We start from the raw sequence: 26309 nt of genomic DNA, 5'->3' as shown, positions 1-26309 counted from the left end.
CAGCTGATGGAGTTCCAACCTAAGCTGGGCCAATCAGACTGTCCCTCCCTGGAGTTTAGACTATAGAGACCTAGCCAACTGGCATACATTCATCAAAAATTTGATAAGCCGCCTCTTCTAACTATTCCCTCCTGAGCTTGCACAGCCATATATTTTAGCCAGTGTGCTGTAATGCAAGATGAGAGCCTGGAAATTAGGGGGGGAAATAGGACACTGTCCTTCCCTCCTGCCCCGTATCACACGCCACCTTGTTGGGCCTTTGGGGACGAGGCTTCTCTCTTTCACAAAGCCAATCCTGATTTGCTCCTCCCCACAGCCCTCAGCCTAGTTAGTGCCTGGCCCTGAGAAGGTGCTTTGGTAACATGGGTTCAGACCAGATTGGGAGCTTTGGGGATGGTATGGCTGTAGATTGGGTCCCAATGAATTGTGTTGGATTTGAATGGAATTGGACCAGGACTCATGACGGAGAGAGAAAGTAGGCTGGTTGAGTGCAAACAAACCCAAATCCTAAGAGGCATGTTTTGAGCAATTAGAGATGTTTAACTTGTGGCAGAAAAAAGCTTGTGGACAGCAAACAGGAAAAGGGATCTGGTGTTCTTTGTGGCTAAGAGAAACAAGTGTGGCATCATACTAGGAAAAGTTATGTCAGACCAGCTCGTAGATATACTGGGTTGTCTTCTAAGGCTCCATGTTTGGGAGGTGTGCAAGCAGAGACCTCAGGCCATGCAGTCACTATTCGGGCACTGTAGTGGGGTTGGGCTAGATGACCTGCAAAGTTCCTAGCAGCTGGGGGCGTCTAAGTTTATGCTGTCATTTATTGGTGCATCCTAGATGAAATTGTTAGCCAAACTTCCAGTAATTAATGAGACCTCTCGGAAACCTTGGCCATCTGTTCTGAAATAAATATCAGACCAAGAGCATCCACGGAATAACTGTTATGATTTATCATTTCAGTTTTTATTATGCAGTTTTATTAATGTTGGATAGAGTTTTAAGAAAAGTTTTTTTGTCCTAAAAATGTTAATGGGTTGCCTGTCAGCTTCAAAAGAAGAAAAACTGCTTTCAGGAAAATTGTGTAGTTAAGAGTGCTAACCTGGAAGTGGAAAGAAGAAGCCAAGTTCCAGCACAGGCCCTGGCATGTGCTCAACACATGGACATACCCTGCTCTTTCTCTTTTAACAGCCTTTTCAAAGTCACCAAGAGGACAAAATCAGGATGACACCAGGCCAGCTTGCAGAATCCAGTGGGAGTTTGTGGTCCGTGTGATACCCGCGGACTGACAAGAGAGTTTTCCAAAGTGGTATGTGGAATAAGAGGTCCCCCTGCCCCATAATGAGTCCCCTTCCAGTGCTCCTGTTACTATAACAATCCACTCCTTGAATAAGCAGGCCATTCTCAAGAGAGGCAGAAAGTGAAGAGCTTGATGGGTGGGTCTTTGCAGGGCAGGGTCCATCCTGCTCCTGTCTTCTTCTTGGGCCTTTTGGCATCTTGGTGTTTGCCGATAAGCCAACCCCAGGTAGACTTGGCCATCAAACAGCCATTTCCTTGCTCCATGCATCCAGCTTCCAGGGGCCATACATCAAAGTCGGAGAGGCATCTACAGGGCAAACAACGATGAAGGATCCCCACACCAGCCAAATAACCTACAACTGTAGTTTTTTTTTTTAACCTTGGCTGTGGGAGCTTTTAAAAACCTAATACCCTACATCTAAAACCATTAAAATCAGAATCTCTGGGAGTAGGACACAGACATCAGCATTTTACCTTTAAAAAAATGAGATATACTTTACATACCTCTGAAATGTATAGGTCTTAACTACATATCTTAATGTGTTTAAACAATGCATACACCCATGTAGCTTAAGCCTCTATCAAGATTTGGACCATTTCTATCACATCAGAGAGTTTCCTCCTGTTCCTTCCTAATCAATCCCCATCCTCAGACTTCAAGATGCTACCACTGTTCTGATTTTCCTGCCTTAGATTGTTTTTGCTTGTTCCAGAATTGCGTATAAATAGAATGAAACAGGGGTGTCTGGGTGGCTCAGTTGGTTAAGCGTCCAACTTCAGCTCGGGTCATGATCTCACGATTCATGAGTTTGAGCTCCACGTTGTGCTCTGTGCTGACAGCTCGGAGCCTGGAACCTGCTCCAGATTCTAGGGTCTCCCTCTCTCTATGCTCCTCCCCTGCTCATGCTCTGTCTCTCTCTCAAAAATAAACATTAAAATAAATAGATAGAAAGAAAGAATGATACAGTATGTACTCCTCTGTGTCTGGCTTCTTTTACTTAGCATAATGCTTTTTAGATTCATCCATGTTTTATATGTATCAGTAGTGCATTCCTTTGTCATTGCTTACTTTTATTCCGTTGTGTGGATTTATGCAATTCATTCCTCCATTCAGCATGATGGTTGATGATTCTGAATAAAGCCTCCATAAACATTCACATACAAGTCTTTGTGAGGACATATGTTTTTCTTTCTCTTGGTTAAGTACTCAGGAGTGGGACTCCTGGGTTATATCAGCAGTGTATGTTTAACTTTATAAGAAACTTCCGGACTGGTGTACAAGGTGTTTCATTTTACACTCCTACCAGCAATGGAAGAGAGTTCCAATTGCCCCACATCCTTGCTATCACTTATGTCAGTTTTTTTAGTAACCTTTTAATTTTAGAACAGTTTTAGATTTACAGAAAAATTGCAAAGGTAGTAAAAGAGAGTTCTGATGTATCCTGAACCCAGTTTCACTTATTATTAACATCTTAGGTTAGTATGGTATATTTGCGACAATGAATGAACCATTGTTGGCACCTTTATATTAACTGAAGTCCATTATTTATTGAGATTTCTTTAGTTGTTACCTAATGTCTTTCTTCTATTCCAGGATCCTACCCACAAAACCATATTACATCTAGCCAACATGTCTTCTTAGGCTCCCCTTGGCCGATGATCTTGGCAGTTTTGAGAAGTATTAGTTATTTTCTAAGTTGTCCTCAGTGGGTATTTGTATGTTGTTTTCCTCAATATTATGCTGGAGTCAAGGATGTTAGAAAGGAAGACCACAGAGGTAAAGCACCATTCTCATCACATCACATCCAGGGTACAGTTACCACAACTTATGACTGTTGGTGACCTCAGTCATCTGAATGAAGTATCAAGAAAAAGTCTTCAACATGCCCACATTGTTATTTACCTTCCCAATGCTCTTCATTCCTTCTGCAGTGTCCAATCTGCTTTATCCTAATCCAGTGAATTTTTAAAATATCAGATATTAGGTTTTTTAGTTCTAGAGTTTCTGTTTGGTTCTTTTTTGTCATTTCCATTTCTCTGTTTGGATTCTCCCATTTGTCCACTCATTATGTCCAACTCTTCGTCTTCTATTAAATTGATGAACATTTTGATAATAGCTATTTAAAGCTTTTATCTACTAATTCCATCATTTTATATCTCTGGACCTGTTTTTACTAACTGTTCTTCCTTTGAGTTTGGTGCACGTTTCCCTGCTTTTTTGTGTTTCCAGTAATTTTTGTTTGTTTGACAGACATTGTGGATACTATGTTGACACTCGGGATTGTTACCTTCCTTTAAGGAGTGTCATGTTTTTGTTTTGTCTTTTTCTGTTTTGTTTTGTATTCTTCCTGGCAGACAGTTAGCTTTATTCTAAAGATAGAAAGGCAGAGACTTCCTGGGGTCTCAACTGACTGTCCAGGGCATTGGGTGAGGGCTCTCTAATACAGCTCCAAAATCCAGCATCTGTCAGCACTGCGAGACTACCAAAATCTCTGTCCACCTCACAGCCCTCGGTAGCTGTTTCCCACCAGGTTTCTCAGAGTCTAACTCTGTTCATGTACAGCTTACTACTCAGCAAAAGACTTAAGGGGGATCCATGAAAATTTCACACCAGTATTTTTTTAATGTTTATTTGTTTTTGAGAGAGCAAGCATGAGCAGGGGAGAGGCAGAGAGAGAGAGGGAGACAGAATCCACAGTAGGCTCCAGGTTCTGAGCTGTCGGGACAGAGCCCGACACAGGGTTTCAAACTCACAAACCATGAGATCATGACCTGAGCTGAAGTCAGACACTTGACTGACAGCCACCCAAGCGCCCCTCACATCACCATTTTTTTAAGTTCCTTCAGTGATTACAACAAACAGCCAAGGTTGAGAACATTGACCATTAATTCCCTAAAGTGAAGGAGCTGGAAAAAAAGGCCCTGGTACCAAAGAAAATGCAAAACCAGTTTGGGACAAAGTCATGAAGGATGTTGATAAAGGAGCTCTCCCCTAAAATGGCACTAATCTAGGAGACATAACAGAATAGAATCCAAGACAAATCAATGAGAGAAGTTTAGTTTACTTCCTGCTTTAAAATGATAAGCCATGATACTCTTGCTCTGTTTGAGAAGCCCCGGTTAGGACCTTCCTATCACCTAAACTGCAGACACTAAAGTGATACCTGGTCCAAAAGAATGCCTGAGGCACTAAAGCCATCAGGTGGAGGAATTTAATGATTTCCTGTTAGCTGTCAGGTTCTAAGCTCAGAGAATTCAGAGAGTTATAAGAGGTCATTCCTGCTCCAGAGTAGTTCCCAGTCTGATTCCCAGTATACAGAGAGGTAAATGAAATACATTTCAGACTGTGATAGGTCCGTGGTATGGTAGAGATACATCTGAAGTGCTTTTAAGAGTGTTGTTATTTCCAGCTTTGGGTCTGAAAGTCTTCACAAAGGAACTGTTTTTAAGCCAAGTTCCGTTAAGGATAAGAAGAGTGAAGAAGGTGGAGAAGTGAAGAAGGGAAGGATGTTCAAGGCAAAGAGAACATACCCGAGGGAGAAAAAAATAGAACATAGCGGGGAATCGGGGAAGTTCAGTGTAGAAGCTTGAGGAGTAGAAGCATGGAAAGGTAGAAAGAAGATGCCATCACCCTCCCCATTGAGTGAAATGAATCAAATTCAGAAAATAACTTAATAACAGTTTTGTTGATTGATTTATAATGAACCATACCTCACTTACTAGATCTTTGACAGAAGTTTAACAATGGTCTGTCAGAGTCAGGGACATGAAAACAAACACCGTACATGGAATCAAAGATGTCTGACCATGTGAACCTGAGCTGAAGAATGTAACCTCACTAAAGTTACACAGTGCATTTTAGCACAGAACTCTGGAGAGTGACCTTTACACAAGGGTGGTGACCCTCCTTCTTGTTACTGTATAGGCACAGGCATAATTGCTGGGTGGACTGGGAGACTTAATGATTAAAGACACTTGGCCTTGGGGACCCTGGGTGGCTCTGTCGGTTAAGTGTCCAACTCTCGATTTCGGCTCAGGTCATGATCTCACGGTTCGTGAGACTGAGGGCCAAGTTGGGCTCTGCACTAACATTGCAGAGCCTGCTTGAGATTCTCTCTCTCCCTCTCACTCTGCCCTCCCACGCTCGCACTCATTCCCTCCCTCTCTCTCTCAAAATAAATAAATAAACATCAGAGAAAAAAAGACACTTGGCCAAATATGTCTTGGAGACTTCTCATGGCCAGTGAATATGAGTCTGAGGCCTGTGGCACCCGTTTACTGCAAGTTTGCCCCTGAGGAAGTCCTGTGATTCCTCTTACCCTCAGTCCCCTCCTCCGTGAAATGGACACATTAATACCTACTGGCCCTGCTGTCCCACGGGGATTCTCAGGAAAGACCAAATGACCTACTTTGTGTGGAAAAGCCTTGTAAGGTTTAGAGCCTGACTGTGATGCAAAGAGTTATGATTACTAATAATAAACAAGAAGAATGTGTGACAATGACCAGAACTTCCTGTTGAGACAACAACTCCATGAAACCATTAAGAGAGGTAGGATGTTTGTCAATTCCACAATGAGAGTTATGCTCTGGTATTGTTTCAACTGTCTCCAGGGAATAAAGGGTTTGACAGCAATAAAGAATGAGCCAATTTGTCCTAAAGATTCTTGTTCTTTTTAGAATCGTTTCAATAGCTTTCTGTACCTTCCCCAGGCTTTTCTTGCCTATTCTGCCAGGACTGATGAGAACTGTGCATTATTCAATTAATTTTTTCTTTAAAAGAATTTGTCTTCACATGTGCTAATACTCACATAATTCACGTCTCAGAATACCACCCTGCCACCCAGGCAACCCTCAGGCTGGGGCCCCGCAAAACATCTCTTTCCTCAATGACCTCAGAAGTTTCTTCTGCTTACCAAGAAAAGAGGGAAATGCGTGCCCGGACACCAAACTGGTCTGCCGGATCCCCTTCATTCCCTCTATCAGCTCAGGACCAGAGGCTTTCATGTGGATACCAGTTGGCATTTATAAATTTGTCAAAGAAAGGAGTGTGGGCAAAGCCCTCTGGGGGATACACACTGCCTTTCAGAAATGCAACAGAAAGATTCTTTCTTGCTGGTCTAATGATGCCTGGTGGTGACTTTGATGACCTATGGAATGTCATTTTCATTTCATGGCTTCACACAAAGTAGCCGACTGCCCTCCCCCATATCCTGTCACAAAGAGCCTGTGGATTCTGGTCCCAGATGGCGATCCAAAGCTTTTTCTTGAACTTCTTCCAAATTTACACTAAAATAATCAAGCTCCTATAATAATGGGGAAAGTCCTGCATCACCACCAAAAACCTGGAAAGGGTTCCCTCTGGCTAGAATTTTAAAGCACTTCTCAAATTTTAATGGGCACATGAATCACCTGGGAATCTTGTTAAAGTGCAGATTCTGATTCAGTAGGTCTAGGATGGGACCCAGGAATTTGCATTTCTAACTAACTCCTGGGTGATGGTCTTACTGTTGGTCCCTGGACCACACTTAGAAGAGCCAGAAGTCAGAAGACAAATTCTAAGCAATTCTAGAACTCAAAGGAAGTGGTTAAAGAGATGCACATGGTGAAAGAAAGGTTGAAGAGGGAATCAAGAGCTTATCTATTACACATAGATAAGAAGAGAGGACACAGAGAAAAAGAATGGAGGCTGCACATATACTTCAACTGCAGAAAAACTCATTAGTCTTAATTCATCATATTACTATAGCAGGGCAGAAATACCACATGATTATTTTGATAGATGACCAAATCATTTGAGACTATTCAACATTCCATCATCATTTTCCTCCTCTGCCTCCTCCTCTTCCTCCTCATTGCCATCAGGAGAGAGAAGAATATTTTCTTAAAGTGACAAGTGTACTCTACGTAAAATCAAGTCAAGTGGGATGTACTCTATGTAAATCAAGTCAAGATGCTTAATGGTGAACTACTAGAGCCATTCCCATTCCCATCAGTAACCAAAAAGACGTCCATGCCCATCAGTGTGACTAACGCTGGTCTGCACATCCTAATCCAGACAACCAAATACAAAACTGAAATTAGGGGTGCTGTTAGTGAGGGTGATGCTCAGTTTCACATAATCACGGCTAGAACAAAATAGAAGTGCCTTCTACTCTTGCCTAAATTGCAGGGAGCAGACCAGCCTGGCATAGCAGCCATCCCATGAGTCCAGAGACCCAGGCCTTTCTGGTTCTCTGCTCAGTCTGCACGGAGGGGGCTCTCCTGCTGCAGCTCCGCTATAACTGGCTGCATATCTGATGTCTCAGACCTCATGAATATTTAGCGCTCCCTTGGTTTTTCCAGCTCACATATGCTTTGTTTACTTTATCTATGATGTGTCACACAGCTACTTGTTTCTATTGTTTCTAAGGCAGAACATAAATTTTTAAATAATATAGCAATGCACATCACATGAAATAACTATATTACCTTAACAAAGCTAAACAAAAATAATAAACGTATGATAATGACTATGCATTTTTTAAATGATAGTATAAATTTATCCTAACAAATACTAAATTGTATTGTAAAAGGGCAAGAAATTCAACAGTGTGCTAACAGCTGAAAAGAGAGATCAATGCAGAAAAGAAAGGTCAGAAATAGTCCCGACGATATATAGAAAATAGCAGATGCTAAGACAATTGTTTCCAAATCAATGAGAAAGAGATGTATTGGGGTACAATTTGCTAACTACATGGAAAAAAATAAAATTAGATGCCTACCTCACACCATTTACAAATTCCAAAGGAATTAAAGCTATAAATGTAAAAATGAAACCATGAAAATATGACAGGAAAATCTGTGTATGTCTTTAAATAATCTTAGGTTGGAAATTGATTTTTATTTTTTTTATTATTTAAAAAAATTTTTTTAATGTTTATTTATTTTTGAGACAGAGAGACAGAGAGAGACAGAGAGAGACAGAGCATGAACGGGGGAGAGGCAGAGAGAGAGGGAGACACAGAATCCGAAGCAGCTCCAGGCTCTGAGCTGTCAGCACAAAGCCCGACGCGGGGCTCAAACTCACGAACTGCAAGATCATGACCTGAGCCAAAGTCGGAAGCTCAACCGACTGAGCCACCCAGGAGCCCCAGAAAATGACTTTTAAATCTGCCAGCAAAGATGGAACAAAAACTGAAAATGTCAATCAACATGATTCTTAATTTTCTCTTTTTTTTAAGATTTAATTTTTAAGTAATCTCCACACCCAACATAGGGCTCGAACTCACAACCCCAAGATCAAGCATCGTATCCTCCACAAACTGAGTCAGCCAGGCGCCCTGATTCTTAATGTTAAAGGTCTGTACGATTCTCGTAAAAGGCCAAAATTGAACTGGAATAATTAAGTAAGAAGGCTCTGGAACAGGCCTAGCTAACTAGCCTAATTCTTCATCAGGTCCATGAAGAAGTGCTGGTAGGTCACACCAAATGGACACTATAGTTTTGTCCATATGCTAGTGGAAAGGTGTTACACATATATAATTTTTAATCTTTCAAAAAGTATATGGTCAACATGAGTGAAACTTGAAAACAGTATTCCAAATGAAAATCAGACCTGACACGCCACATGTCATGGGATTCTTTTTTAATGAAAAAAGTCCAGAATAAGCAAATCCATAGACACAGAAAGGGACCTAAGGGGAGAGGCAGATAGGATGTGATACTCATGTATGTAGTATGTCTTTTGGGGATGATGAAAATGTTCTGGAATTAGACAGTGATAGTTGCATAACTTTGTGAATATACTAAAAACTATGAATTGTACACTTTAAAAAGGCACATTTTATGGTATGTGAATCATATCTCAATTTAAAAAAAGAAAAAGAAAGGCGTATGCTACAATTCACTACCAAGCGTGGATTCAGTTCTTTTCAACTGATTCTGTTGCCTCTATAACATAGTGAGTTAAAAGAATTCCCTTAGGGTATCATTAAGACTTGGTGCCTGGGCAAGGCTCACAGAAAGGATCTCTATGGCTTGATGGCCAGGGTGGGCTAGCAGGGGAAATGCCTCCTTACTTTATGATGCAGGTCCCACACAGCCAATCCATAAACCCACAACCAGGTTAGATTTAGCCATGCATCCTCCAAACAACACAAAAAAAACTCTGCTTTTAGTTTACAAATTTAAGTAAGTATGTCTGGACTTCCAGTGGGTGGATTTGCCATCTGTGGTTTCAGAGCATTTCTGAGCTTTTGGTTCCAAGACCATGGCCTTGAACTCACGAGGATTGGGATCCTCTCCCAGAACTCCTGTCCACACCACTTTCCCGCAACTCTGTTGTCAGTGGGCCTTTTGTCCATCTGATACCGTGTGAGTTACAGACAGGGCTTATCAGAGCCGGAAGGCAACTCAGAAGTTAATCACTCTGACTACCCTAATTCCCGCCTCCTACAATCACATTTAATGGATGAGGTCCAGAAAGGAGAAGGAGCCATCCATAGATTATCCCACAAATAAGTGAGGAAACTAGAATTAAGTTAAATTTCTGTGTCCCAGTTCCCAAAGCATATGTGGTTGTATATCCAATTACTTCTGTTGCAACATCAGCCTTAGTAACTCCAGTTGCAATTAAATGGTCTCCCACATGGTGAAAAGCAAATGGAAAGGCACCGTCCCAGCATCAAGACAAGGGTATTAACTCTTTCAGAATGCTCCAGACAACATAGCAATTTGAAAGCCATGCTCAGGCAGACACTGTGAGAACATACACCTTCTCCAAGTTTCCTAGTGACTCCATAAACGTATCCTTGTTCATAGCTGCAGATGGAATTCATAGGAGGGACCCAAGTATCTGCAGAGCAAATCTGACAGTCTCATAAAATCCAGCAGTAGAAAGGAAGCATTTTTCCTCTTCATCTCCTCTGTCAATGCAGCAGTTTCTCCTATGATCCAGATACCCATTCATTCATTCATTCATTCATTCATTTAACCAACAAACACTTTCTGAACATCTACAGTGTTCCTGGCCCTGTGCTGGACAGTGAAACATGGAAATGGATCAAGATAAACCTGCCTTTAAGGAGCTCCCAATCTATTGGGAGATGCTCCTATATGGCCAGCACCGGCAGAAGGGAAAGGTAAGAGTCAGAGAGTTTATGCAAAAGACCATGGAGACACAGGTGAGGTCCTGATTCTGGCTTGTGGGTCAGGAAGGCTTCACAATGTTGATGGCATTTAAGCTGCGTCTTCAAAGTCTTCAAATGGCAGAGAGGGTAAAACTCTTATGACAGAGAACAGATGAGCAAAGGCACAAAGCATGAGGAACATGGTGTGTTCAGGAAAGGGGAGGAGACCAGGGTTTCTGGAATGTGGTACCTTGAGCTGTGTTATGTTGACCTGTCCTCAGTGAGTGTCCATCACTAAAATATGAGTTTCCTGGCGTCAGCTAGGGACTGTGCATTAGCCCGCTCTGAATCTCCATCACCTAGCATGGTGCTTAGCACCTAGTCAGCACTCAGCAACCTTTTTCCAAGTAAATGGATAAGAGAAGAGTTAACATGTATTAGGCACTAACTACATGGCAGATGTTGTAATGAGTGCTTTAGATACATGAAATAAACCTGATGGATATGGTAGTATTATTATTCCTATTGTTAATATCCTCCTTTAACAGAAGAGATGACTAAGACACAGAAGCTTCACACAGCTGGAAAGAGGCCTATTTGATCTTCAGACCCAGGTCACCTTCTGCCAGATGATGAATGTCTTCTGCTGTTTTGGGTCTGTCTCTCCGCTACTCTAGGGGACAAGGCTGTGTCTAGTTCCTGCACTTTGCTCTCTGAAATGCTGCTCTGTCACTGTAGTGGGGATGAATGGTAGGAGAGGGAGGCAGGAGCCAGGTTGTAAAGAGCCTTGCCTGCTAGGCAGAGGGTCCTGGACTAGACTTTAGAGATGGTGGAAGGTTCAACACAAGCAAACAAACATGCTTGGTTCTTTCAGTACTTATCATGAGCCTTGCCATGGACTCTGAAGTCAGCACAGATTTGCTGGGAAGAAGAAAATAGAACCCCAAACTCTTTTGCTCTGTGTCAAAGTGGCACAATCAGATATCCAAGAAGTGGTGAGTAGGGCAAAAGCCATCATGGGTTAAGGCTTTCTCCATGTGATAGTCTCCAACATCTGGCTCCTTCCTATGCTCTAAATTTGGAACAACTACATATTCACTTCCTCCTAATCAAGATAAGCCCAAGACCGAGAATCCAGACAATTGTGCTAGGTCATTTAATTGCCTTCCTCTTGGAAACCTTGAGCTAGCCATAGGGAAATTCTCTGGCCAAGGCAAAGAATAAAGGTCAACACTACGTCGCATCCTGATGCCTTTTACAGACCCCAGGAGCCACAGGAGAAATCAATTCCAGTCAAACGAGTTGTGAATTTTTTTGTTGTTTTTTTTTTTTTTTTAGTGGAGTCAATATTTTAAGATTCTCCAAGTCATGGAAAAACATACACTAAGAACATGAAAACAACACTCACTGTCTCCAACAGCATAAAATTTACTTCTCATTGTTGTCTAAATAAAACCAGGCTAATTCCATCAGAAGGCTGTGTTCCTTAACCCACCATAAAATGATGTGTTATGAAATATTAATGGAAAAAATAGTATTACAAATGATTACTACTTTTCCTGGCTGCCCACAATTTTGTTATTAACCATGCTTTCTTTTTCAAAGCTTTTTTTTTTTCTGACTATGAAAGTAATAGGTACTCATTGTTGAAATTTTGGAAAAGAAAAAGAAAAACGAAATAACAATCGCTGCAACCCACTACTAAGTTATTTTTTAAACAAAAATTGAGGTCATAAAATCTGAAGTTTTTTTCATTTCTCATTTGTAAGTAGCATAATCCCATACACCAAGTATTCTTCAAATATGTCATTTTTATCAGATATATGGAATTGCTCAGTGTGGAAGTGCCATAATTAATTGAGCCAGTTACCAGCCTGTGGACACCCGGGTTGTTCCCAGCCTTTTGATTTTATAAATCAATGTGTAAAATGTTCTCATGCAAATGTCTTTGTCTTTCTAAGAGTTTCTTTAGGAAGTAGAATGACGAAACCAAGGGGTATGAAAAACCTAAGATTCTTTTTTTTTATTTTTTTAAATTTTTTTTTCAACGTTTTTTATTTATTTTTGGGACAGAGAGAGACAGAGCATGAACGGGGGAGGGGCAGAGAGAGAGGGAGACACAGAATCGGAAACAGGCTCCAGGCTCCGAGCCATCAGCCCAGAGCCTGACGCGGGGCTCGAACTCACGGACCGCGAGATCGTGACCTGGCTGAAGTCGGACGCTTAACCGACTGTGCCACCCAGGCGCCCCGAAAAACCTAAGATTCTTGATAGATATTGCCAAATGGCCTTCCATTGTGTTCAACAAATATTCGTTGCGTGCCTAAATGCCAAGCGTAGTGCTGGGCACTGGGGATACCACAGTGAATGGGAGACAAACTTCCTGCCCTCCGGAGCTATATTCTAGTGATGGTACCGACGTAGCTTCCCACCAGCCATTTATGAGCATGCCTGGCTCATTCCCTCACCAGCATGATGATCTGTTTATGAGTAAACCTTGAGTAACCCGACAGCCTAAAAGAGTTCTTTCAATTACTGGTTGAATTTGCTAGTTTTTGATTAACATACTTTCCCATATAGGTAGCAACCATCTCCATTTGTACATGTAAATTGCATGCTCACGTCCATTTTTGTATGATGTTTGTCTCCTCTCACTGGGAAAAGTTTTTCATATATTCTAGATGCCAACTTGCTGCTGCCATATTGTACACTTTTCATCTGCACTCTGGATATTTGTGGTGCTAACTTTCATTCATTTGGCAAGTCCTGAGCACCTACCAGTATGGGGGGGGTGGAGAGGTGGACAGAAACAGACATGGTCCCCTTGGGGGAGACAAACCTGCTTCATGAGAGAATAAGACAAAGGACTGAGAGATGACATGCCCTTGCATGTCCCTGTTATGACTGAGGACATGAGTCTCAGGGACAACTCCTGAGAAGCAGAAGCTGAGACAGGGAAGCATCCAGGGAGTGCTCTTCCTGGGCGTGAGGGGGCACCTACAGGGAGTGAGGGAGGCAGAAAGGGAAGGGAAAGGACTGGCAAGAGAATGTGCTCTCCTGTGAAGTCTCTCTCTGTCCTGGTCCTTGCTGGCGTGCTGGCTCGGAAGCATAACCTCCACAGCAGAGATTCCTTCCTTGAAGTGGGGGTGGGTGGCCTTTTGTGAACCCTGCCACCAAGTCAGACACTGGTTATGAGATGCTTCTGGAGGGTGGGGAATGTGGCCTCCCAGGTAGGTAGCTCCCCAGAAGAGGCAGCTGTGAGTGCCAGCAGTCAATGCTGCTGCAAGTTGGGGTGGGTGCAGGAGCCTGGCAAAGGGCATGTGGGTGCGGCCCTGTGGTGTGTCCCACACATGTCAGAGAAGCTGAAAGGCCAGTGTGGCATGAGGGGCGAGGGTGGGGGGCAACACGATCAGCCTTGCAATTAGCAGAGATCAGTTTGGTTTCAGTGTGGAGAATGGACAGGGGAAGAGGGCAGAGAAGAACTGCACGGTCTGGTGAGTTTGGGAACTGCAAAACACACAATGCCCCACCTTGGGTCCCTTGGGACCATGATAAGCATGTCAAAGCCTCTGAGAAATCCTACAATCCGGAAACCTGAGTAACTTTGCTCAGACCCACAATTCTCAAGAAATCACAGAGAAATCGATGAACAGAAGGGATATAGCATGACAATACAAAGGGTGAACTCCAATAGAGAGACAGAGGCCTGGACTACCGTAGTCCAGCACTTCTCTGCAGAGAAGTGGGTGTGTTGAAAGCATATTTAGGAATTAAAGGCCACAGGACTTAAACTGAAGATTGGCTATGGAACAAGAGGGAGGGAAATGTCAAGAACGACTCGTACGTTTCTAATTTGAACATCTGGATGGTGACACATCACTCTTGGAGAAGGACAGGGTCTGTGATTGAGTAACGCGGGAGAGGACTGTGCATTTGAAAATAGATGTTACGCTCAATATTTTAACTTAGTAAATGCCAGCAAAACGTGGGGCATGGGCAGACCCCCTGATGAAAAGACTTGGGTTCTCAATCCAGCTCCATCAACACGCAAGTCTATAACCCTGAGAAGATCCCTTCACCCCACTGAGCCTCAGTTTCCCCACCTGAAAAATGGAGATGATAAATCCTATTCTAACTACCTCATACGACTACCATTTGATCAAATAAAATAATAGAAATAAAAATACGTCCTAAATAGTAGAATGCAACCTAAACACAAGAGTGGTGTTAAGATTACGGCTAGCACTGTCTTTAGAGGTCACTTCAGCTGTAACACCCCAAGGACTCAAGTCAGAACAAGACACGATGTCAACAGACCCAGAGACATAAATCTAGGAGGTGGCTACGTTATAAAGCTAATTACACAGATTTACGTGGAATCATCACAATATGTTTTCAGGCAAGGAATTTTTTTTTGTCCGTTATTAATGTCTCTCTCTCTCCTCACTCTCACTCAACCAGGGGCACCCCCCCACCAAAACCTGCTCTCAAGGTACCACCCACTGAGTGGCATTAAAGAGATAGCGCCAGGAAAACCTGACACGCGATCTTCCCAAGGATGCTTACCCAACTCGCCCGCGGCACAGAAGCAAATCCTCTGACCGAGGCTGGAATCTGAACGGTGGGATTGGGGTCCAGGCAGCATACTCACAGAGGTACTGAGAGCGCAGTAAGCAGGTCACAAAGGACAAATGCTGGAGGAGTCCTCTGACCCGGCACACCTAGAGCAGTCAGGTTCATAGAGACAGAAAGTAGAAGAGTGACTGTCAGGGGTGAGGCGGGGATTGGAGGAGAGGTGGGGGGAGAGGCGGGGACTGGAGAAGGGATGGGGGGTGGGGGGGTACGGTGAGTGGGGGAGAATGGAATAATGGAGAGTCAGTGTTTAATGGGTACAGAATTTCAGCTGTGCAAGGTGGAAAGCGGTCTGGAGATGGATCGTGGTGATGGTTGCCCAATAATGTGGATGTACTTAATACTTGGAGCTGTGCACTTAGAAACGGTTAGGATGGTGAATTTTGCGTCCTATTTTACCATAATAATAATAATGTGTAGAGGAGGTTCAAAGTCACATCCTTATACATTTGTCAAACCCATAGAATGTACAACAGTAAGAGAGAAGCCTCATGTAAACTACTGACTTTGGTGATGAGGTGCCCATGCAGGTGTCTCGGTTGTAACAAAGGTAGCACTCTGGTGCCAGACGGTGGGTGAGGCCGTGCAGGGGCAGGAGGTTTATGGGAACTCTCTATCTTCTGCTCAATTTTGCTGTGAATCTAAAACTGCTCTAAACAATAAAAGTATTTTTAATAATAATAATAATAATAATAATAATAATAAAGTGATACCTAGATGGTTTGTAGCGCTTACCCTGCACTCAAGCAATCATTCCAGAAACGGACTCCACATGCACGCACACGCACGTCATGACCACGCACGCATGCACGACCTTCCCACGCACGCACGCACGCGCGTTACGCCCACGCACGCACGTCACGCCCATGCACGGACGCGCGTCGCACACGCGACACGCCTGTTATGCGCGCGCGCACGTCATGCGCGTGCACGCACGTCACGCCCACGCACACACACTCGTCATGCACATGCGCACAGCCCTGCCTACCCTTCGCTCTCAGCTAGGCAAGTAGAACTGGTCCTAGTCGTTTGGGCTCGTTTGGGGTTCGCTCTGGAGCTTTTAATATCCAAAGGAATCTTTGTTCTCGCCATGGAGCCATTGCTCATCTCATTTAGCTCTTACGTAAGACATGCTTTGGATCTGATATGTGGGGGAAAAAAAACATTACCCATTTTACTCGTTTTGAATAAGCTAAAAATAACCCTCCTCCCCATTTCCTGGAGCCAATAAAGACCGCTTGGAATGAATAGAGGAAAGAAAGACACGGAATGTGAAAAAGAGCCGAGTCTGGGCATACAGAAACCTGGGTTCAAAGCCTGGCTCTGCCCCTCGTCTGTTGTGCGACCCAGACAAGTCACTCGGGCACCTCATCCACCAAACGAGAAGGTTGTGCCGGAACCTCTGGCCTTTGAGATGCCTGCGGCTCTGACATCCTGCTTTTCTGTGAAAAGTAAGACGGGGAATTGAAGCATCTTATTTTGCTAGCCATCCAGGAGATGAGTCATTTTTATTATTCAGAAACTTTTCCAAATTAATTTTGACGTGGTCCTGTGTGGTAAGAAATAGCTAATGTCTTCTCTCCTCCCGTTCCTGTTCTAGTGTCTAGAAATAGTCATTCAGACTCACGGTCTCCCCTTTTCAACTCCTGCCACCCTCCCTGCCGTGCAGTTTCTGACTCCCCTATCCTTTGTAACTGATCCTGTTAAGGTCACTGTCACCTCCTGTGGTCGAATCAACAGGCATGTCCCAGTCCTTTTCCTACCTTGACTTCTTCTCAGGAACATTTCGCCATAGGTGACCATCTCTCTTTCTTGAGATACTCTCTTCCCTAGGGCTGAGAGGGAAAATGACTTTTCCCTCGCAGAGCCCTGAGTGCCAACGCCAGGATTTGTACCCATGATGTTAGTGCCAAAGCCTGGGCCTCAATGCTGCAGGTACCATGTCAGCATTTTCGGTGATTTGCCTTCCCGCTGGGATCATTTTGCCACCACATTCTAGATTCTCCAGGTGATTCAGTCCTTCACTCATCCATCAATGACTTGTCAACAGCCAACTCTTTACCAGGCACCAGATGATGAGATGGGGGTATAGCCAGACCAGCATGACCCCCCGCTCTCCCAGCATTTATAATTCAGAAGAGTCAGGCATTAAACAGGTAAGTACAAGATACATGTATAAATACAAACATGATGAGTTCTCGGAATGTAAGTACCAGATGCTGTGAGAGATGAGAACAAGGGGGACAGACAGGATGTGGGCAAATGCCACTTGGAGAGAGTGACAATGACAGGAGAAGGAGCTGGCAGAAAGGATAGAGAGGGTGGGAGCTCACTGGGCAGAGGAGACAGCACACCCCTATTGGGGCCTGGTGGGGGTGGCATCTTGGAAGGGGTACCTGGGGGACTAGGCCTTGTCATTACCAACAGCCTCCTACTTTTACTTAGATGGAGGTTTTGGAGTGGCTTGGGGAAGCCGATGAAGACTCTGGAGGAACTAAGCCCTTCCCATGCCTCCCCCTGCCCCCCATGAACACCACCCCTGGGGCCAGGTCCAGAGGAGGCCGCGGCTGGACCATTTCAGGGCCTACAAGGGGCCAGAGTGAGTGAGAGAGCAGAGCAATGGGCAGAGGGGGTCAGGCAGGGTCGGCTCCCACAAGGCCGTGGGGGACACCCTGAGGAGGCCTCCAGCTCATGCTGCAGGAAAAACACTCTGATGATCCGTGGAGACTTGGCCGGGTGGGCGGGGAGTCGGGGGGGCAGAAGGGTAGCTTATGCTGACCCTGCTTATTTCCAGCAGGCATAGAATCAGAAATATTTTGCCATAGCCGAGGTAATAAAACTGTTTCTCTCAGCTTCCTTGTGGAGGGCAAGCACTCGTATCATTACGAAGCCCTCAGAGCCCTCGGAGGTGACTTGGTCCCCCTCTTCCACGCACAGATGAGGAACCCGAGGCTGGCGAGCTGTAGGGACTCCCTGGCAGGCTCATGCGACCGGTAAGTGGCACAGGTAGAACTGAAACTTTGTCTGCCTGGCTCCAAAGCCCCTCACCTTGTCCACGAGGCATCTTGGGATGCCACCTGGACCAGCCCACTCTGTCTTGCAGGTGAGGAAATGGAGACTCAAGGGCTGGGACCTGATCCCCAGAGGCCTGGCCCTGCTGCTTCCCCTGCTCCAAGCTGCCTCCTTTTGGGGTGGCAGAAGAGAACGTGTCCCTAAAGAAAGGCCATAATCACATGGCTGTGAACAAAGCAGTGTCCCTAACGGTGTCCCTGTGGTAGGGAGCAGTGCAGGGCCCCAGGGGAGGAGGAGAGCTGCCGCCCCGAGCAGCTGGTGTGGGAGCTGGAGTGGCTGCCTGCCACCCCCTCTCCCAGGAACATAAAACTCAGGAACGCGCATTGGGCAGGAGCCCGTGGGAACAGTCCTGCGCTCCCCTCTCCAGGGGCCGCCGCAGCCACTGATTATGCTCCCAGCAAAATTCTGGCCCAACGACTCTGTCGTACAGAGAGCTGGCGCCGGGCGGGCTGCCACGAGGGGCTCACGGCAAGTCCACCAGGTCCAGGGCCTGTACCTCTAACCCCACAGAGACCACGTCTCCCAGGGTCCACACTCTGACCCTGGAAATCTGGAGCTAGTTAGGGGAATTTGGACAGATGTTGCTCTTTCCAGTTTCCTGTGGAAATTCAGCAAAACCAGGAGGCATCTCACTCAGGGGAGGAGATGAGATATGGGAGGAAAACTGAAGAAATAAACACATGAGGCATTTGTTTGCAAAGCAGTTGTCCCTTTATGGCTCGGGGCTGGTCAGAAGAACGGTCTCCTCCAGCAGAGGCACTTGACAGCAAAGCAGGACCCTGGCCAGCCAGGGTGCCCACAGCGGTGAGCCCGGCCTACACACGCTTGGTGCTTGCACCCTCCTGAGCCCTTGCACAGGCTGTTCCTGTGTTCGCAATGCCCTTCCTTACCTTCTCTTTCTAGAGAACCTCCCAACCCTCATGGGCCAACCAGGGCTCCCTGCCTCCCACCTTTCCAGGCCACAGTGGTGGCTGCTCCTCTGGGTTCACCCTTCACCCTGGAAACAGTTTCACAGGGATCTTGTTACCGTGGGCTTGGAAGGCAGTTTGTTGTTACATCTGTCTCCCCTGCGAGCCTTCAAGCCTTTGGCAGGTGCTCTACCTAATCAGCCTGTACAGAAGACCCCTGTAAATCTTGGGGGACAGATGGGGTGGGGAGAGAGAAATGGAAGGAGGGAAGGAAAGACGTAGGAAGAAGAAAGGAGGAAATACGGATTTCTTCAGGATATTTGCAAACCCCTAATGCTTCCTGATTGACTTGAGCCAACACCTGCCTCTCAGAATTAACATGCCTCCAGAAAATTCCACCATTAGGCTAGAATAAGACTGACATGAGCACCGCAAATAATAGTGGTGTAAAGGAGATAGGAGATCATTTCTCACTCACATGAAAGTCATATTGAGTATGGAGAGGCTGCTCTTCGAAGTCATCACAGGCCCAAGCTCCTCAGTTCCATTGCTCTGCCATTCCAGGGATGTTGTACGCATACTGGTGGTCCAAGATGGCGCACCACCACATCCCCAGTCACGGGAGGGGCAAAGGGCAAGGGAAAGTACACTCCTCCCTTGCAAGGCGTGACTGGATTTTGGGTGCATCAGTCCCCTCACCGCCTAGGGCCATGCCTAGTGCAAGGCAGGCTGGGATTTGTGGTCTAGTGCTGAGCATCTGTATGCCAGGGTGAAAGTTCCATTTTAGTGTAAGAGAGGGGAAATGGATTTTGGAAACAACCAGAAATCTTTCCAAAATAACAATTGACAAAGGTTTTATTATTTATTTATTTATTTTTTTAAGTTTATTCATTTTTGAGAGAGAGAGAGAGCATGAGCAGGGGCTGGGCAGAGAGAGAGAGGGAGACACAAAATCCAAAGCAGGCTTCAGGCTCTGAGCTGTCAGCACAGACCCCGACTCAGGGCTCGAAGTCACAAACCACGAGATCATGACCTGAGCCGAAGTCAGATGCTTAACCGACTGAGCCACCCCAGAGCGCCCCCCCCCCCTTTTAAAAACATATTTCAAAGCCACGGTATTTTCATGATATATTTGTCCATCTCAACAAACCTGTGAAGAAATTGAGGCTCAGGGGTGGAAACACCTTTGGGTGAAGGCACTATGAGTAGTGAAGGAATGGAACAAAAACCTGAATATGTGGTCTAAGTTGGTATTTCAGTTTAGAACCTCTCAAATACTAAAAAGAGGAGAAAGAAGCTATAACTGGGCAGCTCTTTCTAGGGAGAAGATCTGGGGATCTGAGGTGAACCCCAGCTCAGTGTATCTGATATTATATGTCTGTCCCCACAGCTACCTTAATTGAGGCTAATGTCCAGAACGACTAGATGAGTGGCCATCCTCCCCCAAGCTGGTCAAACTGTACCCGGAATGCTGTGTTCTGGAAGCCAGCCCTTAACAGGAACACCAAGAAACAGAAAGACGTCTGGAGGCGACATAGGCTGGGGTCTGGACACCCTGTCCCATGAAGAAAGAATCACAGCTAAACACCATGGAGAAGGGCAAAATCTGGGGTATGTAACTCCTTATCTTCCCATCTCTGTCACAGTGAGGGCTAAGTCATCTCATCTGGGTGGCTCTGAGGAGCAGGACAAGGGCCAGTGGTTGTAAGTCACTGGGAGGCAGAGCCACTGGTGCAAAGAAAAGGAGGTAAAGAGAGTGGAGTAATGACGCAGGTGTGGCAGGTGGGGAGGCCTTGCTGTCAGAGGGCTCTCAAGCAGGGATGGAGATGCTGCAGAAAGGACTCTTCTAAGGCAGAAGCGTTTACCTGGAAGCTCCTGAGGGCACGTGCAGTCCGGTGTGTGTGTGCATGTGTGTGCTTCCCTGTGTACAGGGGCCATCGCTTCCTTGAGATTCTCAGAGGCGTCCGTGACCCGAGCAGGATTCCGTGGACTGGACCACCGGGCACCTCCAGGGCCCCTGGCCACTCTGAGATCCCCTGGCCCCAAGCTAGGAGCACAAACATCCCCAGTGAGGAGGGATAAGGAAGAATTCAGTGGCCTCAGGAAAGGGGGGGCTGTCTGGGACTGAAGATGGCACTACGAGTATGCCCCTGGGAAATGCCACAAAGTCTGACTATGCAAGCCTCACTTGGCAAGCTGGGAGCAGACGTTCCTCCCCCTCCTAAGGCTGGAGTGGCCCCGCACCCCACTGCAAAGAATCCAGTGATCCTACATTTGTCACACACTAGGTGGGGAGACTGACACAAGGACCAGCCACATCAGTTGTGGGGCTCAGTGCCAAATGAAAATTGCAGCTCCCTCTTTCAAAAAATATTAAGAATTTCATGATGGTAACAGTAGAGCATTAAACCAAGTGGGGGGCCCTTCAGTTGGGGGGGTGGGTAGTGAACAAGTCAAACGCCCAAGAAGCTGGCCTGATCAGATCAGAGACAGTCCAACAACGAGTTAGAAGCTCAACTCAGTCTAAAGCTCAGGCCTCCCGAGCCCCACCCCATCCCTAGTCCTCTTTTCATCACGTCCCACCCCCTCATCCTCACCCTCTGAGCTTGGCTGCCTCTGGAGATCTAGCTACAGCCAGGCCGTGTGGTACCAGGGGAGGGAAGAGTAGTGAGGGCCTCGTGGGCTCCTCATACCCCGAAGTCTCTGGTTCTATCATGTTGGGCAAGAGAGGCCTGACCTTTCCTGGGCTTGAAAGTTCCTCCGGGTCTGTGGGTTCAGCCCACCTGAGCAGTCCCATGCCACGCTCAGCTGATGGTGCAGGGGTGGGAGACAGTGCCAAGGAGGGGGAAGGCGGCCCCAAAGGCAAGCTCTGGAAACCTCACAAGTTCACACCTGCTCTGTCCGGGACCGCCAGCAGCAGTTAGGGCCAGGTCATTCTTTCCACTAACCAACAGAGCTTGGGGAGTGGTTGAACACTGTCGTGGTCATATTTGCTTTTAGAAAGACTTTGCTGCCAAGTGGGGAGAAGGAGAAATTGAGATAGCAGGTCTGCAAAGAGGCCACTTAATGGTCTATTCCATGGATCAGGGAAGAGAGGCTATGGGGTTTGAACTGAGACAACAGAAATGGAAAGGAGGGAGAAGACTGGCTTGGGAGACGGTGGGTAGGACTGAGAGCCTTTCAGTACCCCTTGGATGTGGGGAGTGAGTCTGGAGGTGACCCCAGCTTTCTGGCTTACGTGGCTGAATAAATGGTACTGATGTTCAGTGACAGAGGTGTAGCAGGACACTTGGTTCCAACTGGCTGACCTTGGTTACAATCAAACTGACCTTTACCAAAAGGAAAAAGGGAGCACACTGGCTAATAAGACTGAACAGTGTGAGAGTAGAGTTCACTCACTTACTTCATTCACAGCAAGATCCAGGACCTCAAACCACATCATCAGTATATTCTCTCTCCTTCTCTTGGCTCAGGTACTCTGTGCTGACTGTCCTAGATGACTCCTCTGGCATTGTCACAGGATGGCCAGCAGCCTCATGGTCACAAGATGGCTGCCGACACCTCTCTGAGCTATATCCTTCTAGGTTTAAATCAAATAGAAGTAAACAAGAGCTTGTGTCTGAGCATCTCCACGAAAGTTCTGAGATTCACTCTGGTCAGACCGGCTTAGATCACACGCTGACCCTTGAGCCGATGGTTGTGCTCACTGACTTGGACCTCATGCGTGAGCTCTCCTGGAACCATGTGGACCACAGAGACTAAGAGGGGAAGGGGCAGATCCCAAAGAAACACAGTGGCTCTTGCCAGAGTGAAGGGAAACGTGCCAAGGAGACAAACCACATCTTCCAGCTTTGTGGCCAGCACGGAAAGAGCAGGCTGGGGGAAGAAAAGACCCGAGTGTGGGCTGGAATGAGTTGTGCGGCAGCGTTGGCACAACCACGGGGAAGTGCTCGGCAGGCGGAAGGGTGGGGGAAGACCCCGAGTGCAGGTGGTGAGAGATAGGCTTCAGAAGGCAGGTGGCGCTGTGGACTTTGGAGCCATTCTGGACCCCCTGCCTCAGGAACAGCAAGTCCGGCCTGTCGCGAAGGTCTCTCCGTCCCTTCGCGCTTCGGGATTTGGCGGCGGAGCGGCGGCTGCTGTCCTGCGCCAGCTCCATCTGACTACACTAGGTGGCTTTGTACCCTCCTCTCCCTTGGTTGATATCAGGACGTGAATATGTTTAACGGTGACATGAGCCACTGATGCTGCAAAGGAACAAGATGCATGCCAGGCCTCGGTGCCAGGCCATGATGTGAGACAGCCAGGGTCCTTCGGGGCTGATGGGCATGCACAGGGGATCACAGGCTGACCCCTCACTAGGAGTCAGAGGGACAAATAACTCCAAAGGGGGGGCGATGTTGGTGACTCCTCTTGCCTCTCTCTCTCTCTCTCTCTCTCTCTCTCTCTCTCTCTCTCTCTCTCTTTTAAATGTTTTTTTATTTGGGAGAGAGAGGGTGAGTGGGGGAGGGGCAGAAAGAGAGGGAGACAGAGGATCTGAAGCAGGCTCTGAGCTGTCAGCAGAGAGCCCGATGCAGGGCTCGAACTCATGAACAGTGAGATCATGACCTGAGCCAAAGTAGGAAGCTTAGCCGACTGAGCCACCCAGGCACCTCCCCTCTTGCCTCTCTTCAGCTGGTGGGTCTTTTGCTCTTGTCCTTTCTCCTCTTCCTTGAATGAAGACAAAGGGAATACTTAGTGGGAGGTGGGGGGGTAGGGAGACAGCCATCTTGCAACCACAGTGTGACAGGGATGTGCTAAGCATGGCCGTGTGGAAAGACGGAATGAGCCTCCCCCACTAACAGTACCGTGAAGCCTCCCTATCAGCCCCAAAATGCCTAATTCTAGGCATCCTCTCACATAAGAAAAATAAAGCCTTGAATTTTATTAAGCCACTGTTTTTCAGGTTTCTGACAATTGCAGCTGAATACAAGTAAGTCCTAACTGGATAGACCCAGGTAACAGTCAGCATTAAAGCCAGGCCTGTGTTTGAGGTCTTCCAGGGAGAACATGCAGGGTCACAAGAGGATCCCATGGGACCCTGGGAAATGTGGCTCAAGGATGTTGGAGAGGAAGTCTGGAGTGGATGGGGAGCTAAGAAATGTGGTGCAGTGGCCAGAGCCACAAGAGGAGACAATTCCAACAGGAGGCAGGGACGGAGCAGGCCAAATGTAGTGGTGAGATGCAGGGACACGGGGAAGAAACTTTGCAAGGGATTTAGTATATGAGAGGCCCTTGACCTGTCAGGAGAGGTTCAGTGCAGGGTTGGGGACAGAAGCCAAACCACACAGCGTGATAGACTCCCAGGCTTTGGGCAGCTCACTCATGGGGGAGGGGCGCTGGTGGAAGGATGATGCAATGGGAGGAAGCGGCCCCTGGGCCAGCTGCTGTCCTGTCCTCACTGCAAAGACCATTTCCCCTCTTTCATCCAGGATGAAGTCTAAACTCTTCAGCCTGGCGTCCAACCCCACCCCCAGTCAGGACCTGGCTCGCCTTCCCAGCCTCCCTCCCCCACATTCTAGCAACACCGCTCCCCACTGACCCTGGCCCCACCGCCCCCTCCTTGGACCACCCTCCCCTCCCAATCGATGGCCTGCTCAGCCTTTCAAGATGGCACAGGTTGCACACTTCTATGATGAAGATAAGATCATTTCCTTTTCTGGGCTCCTCCCATCCCTCTGTGTCCACCTTGAAACATGACTGCCCGAGTCCAAGCAGGGTTTGCTCACTGGGGTAGGGACAGTGTCTGGTTGTCTGGCACAGGTAGAGGCCAGTAGCCTTGGCCTTGGCGAGTCGTCCTGGGCCGGTGACGGTACGCCTTCCATGAAGCTCCCAGGGCAAGGGGAACATGCGAGCATCCTCAGGTCCACATCCGTCCCTTCCACTCCCACATCGCTGGCTTCTGAGAACTCCAGAAGGGAGCAGAGCAATCAGCAGAGAAGCGCAAGGGCTTTCTTCCCTCCTCCTCTCTGGAGACTTTCCAGAGGGCAGCTGCATCCTTTCTCTTGTTTTAGAAGGGGACGATGCGATTGTGACCAAATTTAGAAAACAACCAAAAATTAAAATAAAACACAACCCATATTTAAAATCCATTTTGACAGCTCCACCCCGCTAAAAGGAGCATCTCTTCTGAGCAACGTGGGTGAGGGCTCAGCAGCAGAAGTGACAGCACGGCAGGCTGTGATGTCACCAGCTTGGAGGTCGCTGGGGAGAGGGGGTTCTTCCCACCAGAGATGGACAGGCCTGTCCCACCAGCACAGGGGTGGGATGATGAGAGCCCAGGGGGAGGTGGGGCTGGCATGGGGCAGATGCACACAAATTCAAGGAAGCAGCTTCTTGTTCCTGCCAATAGCTGGGGAGGAAGGATGCTTCTGGAAACCACCTCGGAGACCAACCACAGTGGTGCCCCTCCTTAGCACAGTGCTACTTTTAGCACATTGTTCTGCTGTGTTTTGTGAGGAACAGAGGGAAACCCAGGGAACCAAACAGTGTCGCTCACCTCACACAATAAACATAGCAACCAGGTACTGGGTGAGTGCTACGTGCCAGGAGCTGAGCTAGGTGGTTGGTCATTTTGATTTTGATGTTGATGTTGTTGTCGTTTTTAATATCGTTGCCAGGAATTCTACATGAGTTACGTTGCCTCCGAGTGATTGTTATAAGGGGGAAAAAGGTCTTCGTGAGACAGAATGAAGGAGATGAATTTATCAGGAACAACCGTAAAGGCTTCTTTTGCAGGTATGGCATACAACAGGCAGTTTTAGTAAGTTGTCAGGAAAGCTACTGTGTCTTCTGGATATATTAATAAAGACAAAGAGGCCAGATGAAGGGAGGTGATATCTCGATGAACTCCATCCCCATCAGTCCCAATGAGACCTGTAATCTCTGAGTCTCAGTTTCTTCCCCTATAAATTAGACCTAGAAAATATCTCCTTCGAAGGGTTGTTGTGAAGAATAAACAAAGTCATGCATGAAAAGCAACCGGTGCAATGTCTTGCAAGCAGTGCACACTTTTTTTTTTAATAAAGCGCGATGATCATAACTGTAATTATAAACGTTGGCATTTAAAAGTGGAGTTTAGGTTTTCTCCCAGAAGCGGGAAGAATCTGGAGATGCATCTTGTTTTCACACATCTGAATCCTTGGTACAGGCAAGAGGAAGGAGACTAGCTGTGCTTTTCTCCAGAGGACAGAACCAGGTTCACATGGCAAAAGCTAATTTTGAGCCAATTCCACCCAAACAAATGGAATGGTGGGGACAAAGA

The 26309-nt window shown here is 46.7% G+C and overlaps 2 long non-coding RNA genes across 5 annotated transcripts in view; one reads left to right on the top strand and one right to left on the bottom strand.

Annotated features, from left to right (window-relative positions):
- LOC109493869 overlaps positions 1-15883 on the bottom strand; it is a 36515-nt gene extending 20632 nt beyond the window's left edge. The window contains exons 1-2 of the long non-coding RNA XR_002737580.2: positions 15765-15883; positions 14964-15118 (exon numbers count right to left, since the gene is read on the bottom strand). This is a non-coding gene — a long non-coding RNA (uncharacterized LOC109493869). The remainder of the gene's footprint in view (positions 1-14963; positions 15119-15764) is intronic.
- An 85-nt stretch (positions 15884-15968) lies between these two features.
- LOC109493870 lies at positions 15969-23488 on the top strand. 4 transcript variants are annotated; one of them, XR_006589147.1, is made up of 5 exons: positions 15969-17185; positions 17475-17628; positions 17882-18022; positions 20400-20620; positions 22483-23488. It is a non-coding gene; the product is annotated as an uncharacterized LOC109493870 (long non-coding RNA). The 4 variants fall into 4 exon arrangements; XR_006589149.1 differs by lacking the exon at positions 17882-18022 and having other exon boundaries at positions 15970-17185; positions 22483-23484; XR_006589148.1 differs by lacking the exon at positions 17475-17628 and having other exon boundaries at positions 15970-17185; positions 22483-23483.
- Positions 23489-26309: the final 2821 nt, after the last annotated feature.

The sequence above is a fragment of the Felis catus genome, chromosome D4 (genome assembly GCF_018350175.1).
Source record: "Felis catus isolate Fca126 chromosome D4, F.catus_Fca126_mat1.0, whole genome shotgun sequence".
In the NCBI taxonomy this organism is placed as follows: Eukaryota; Metazoa; Chordata; class Mammalia; order Carnivora; family Felidae; genus Felis; species Felis catus.
The sequence above is the reverse complement of the archived record's forward strand: the minus strand, read 5'-3'. Positions and strand labels throughout refer to the sequence as shown.